The 1,794-nt window shown below is 36.6% G+C and overlaps 1 pseudogene across 1 annotated transcript; it reads left to right on the top strand.

The window, feature by feature from the left end:
* Nucleotides 1-330: 330 nt before the first annotated feature.
* On the top strand, nucleotides 331-1,205 carry LOC103632493 (uncharacterized; annotated as a pseudogene). The gene is made up of 3 exons (XR_555959.4): nucleotides 331-677; nucleotides 782-821; nucleotides 898-1,205. The product of XR_555959.4 is annotated as an uncharacterized protein (transcript).
* The last annotated feature ends 589 nt before the right edge of the window (nucleotides 1,206-1,794 follow it).

Genomic DNA, 1,794 nt, shown 5'->3' with positions numbered 1-1,794 from the left:
CACTTTGTATGGTTGCTATCCAATTCTATATTTAATTATTTATAATATACCACAGTAGGGGTGTACTGAATTTCCCTTATAAAAAGAAGATTGATTCATTGCTTTGTCATTTCCTTCTCTATGTAAGCCACAAGCTTAACTTGAATCCTCTGCACTTTGTGTGATTGACAAAGAGAGGCCAAAATGCTTCTGAATACTGGGATTCTTTCTTGACTAGTGAAGACAAAAGGTACAATTCTTTCTTGACCTTCAGATAAAGTCAGTTGTGGCATTGGATCATCTAAAAATTATATTTATGTTGAAGTTGAGAAGGAGGCTCATGTCAAAGAGGTAAGCATGTATGCGTATGCTTGGCATTTTACCTTTGATTTCATTTTGTACTTGCTAAACTTGTTCATTTGCTAATACAGAGAGGGACCGTCTAAAAGTATTGTGCAAGATATAGATCATGCACTCATCATATCTAAGTGATCGGAGTGATATTGATTGGCTTATTAGATGGATATTGGCCCAGTTTATCTTTCATTTTTTCTATAGCTGTTAGAAATTTACTTTGCTCATAGTTCATACTATAATTAATATGAGACTCTTGTTTTGTGGTCCAAGTGTTCAGCGCTCAGGGTGCCTTGGAAGTACGCTAGCTTGTTGTCATGAAGAAGTCATTCAAGTTCCTTCCAGTTGTTATTAGTTCATATGTATATTTCTATTTATATCTTATCTTGTTTATGTTTAGATTTATATAAGCCAGCAACTTAATAATGATTAACCTTGATTGCACCAGCTGAAGTTGGTGCATAAGGCTGCAACACCATCTAGTGGAGGTAGATAAGGCATCAAAACTGTATTTTTATTCGCAAATGCAGCAACAATATACCAATTTGATGTACTTTTTTCTAGGGTGTTCTGGACAAAGAAAGCTTGTACCTTAAAACAGGAGGATACAAGAAGCTGGAGTGGTTGTCTGAAGCCTTTTTAACTGCTTGAAGCATTAGTGTAGCTTTGGTGCTTTTGTGACTGATCAGCTCTGGAGAAGCTAGAGTGATATAGTTGTGGGCTTTTGAACAATAGTTGGAGTGATATGAAACATTAGTGATCTAGTTGTGAATGATATTATGATTGTGATGCTTTTGTGAATATATAATTGTGGTGCTTTTGTGTTTATGTGATAGATCTATGACTGTGGTATACTGATTAACTGTGTATGTCTTTATGATTTGTGTATAAAAATATATGATTTGTGGTGCTTAATTAAATGTATATTATTATTATTAATAACAACTGTAAAAAGGGCGACTTTCTGTTGGTTGCTAAATGTATAGTATGGCGACTTACGGTTGGTTGCTAAATCTATAGTACAGCAACCCACGGTTGGTCGCTAAATATACAATATTAGCAACGGACGGTCGGTCACTAAAAAGATGTCGTTCGCTAAAGCCTTTAGCGACGACACTTACAGCGACCATCCTTATGGGTCGCTAAAAGTTTTTAGCGACCTACCGTAGGTCGCTGAAGGCCGTTTTAGCAACCAACCGTAGGTCGCTGTAAGTGAACCGTTGTGTAGTGAGAATCCACTTGCCTTGCTCGAACGTGTCCTGTGGGTCGTCCTCGAACGTGTTAGGCTCATCTAACTCATAGTCCATTTCTAGCATCGATTTGTGTATCGCACATACAAAAGAATACGTACGCCAAATAAATAAACATACACCAGTACAGGGGTAATCATTCACCATTACATTCATCACACTCATCACACTCATAAATACATCCTAAAGCGTAAATACTTATTAATTCATT

Source organism: Zea mays, chromosome 7 (genome assembly GCF_902167145.1).
Source record: "Zea mays cultivar B73 chromosome 7, Zm-B73-REFERENCE-NAM-5.0, whole genome shotgun sequence".
NCBI lineage: Eukaryota > Viridiplantae > Streptophyta > Magnoliopsida > Poales > Poaceae > Zea > Zea mays.
The sequence above is the reverse complement of the archived record's forward strand: the minus strand, read 5'-3'. Positions and strand labels throughout refer to the sequence as shown.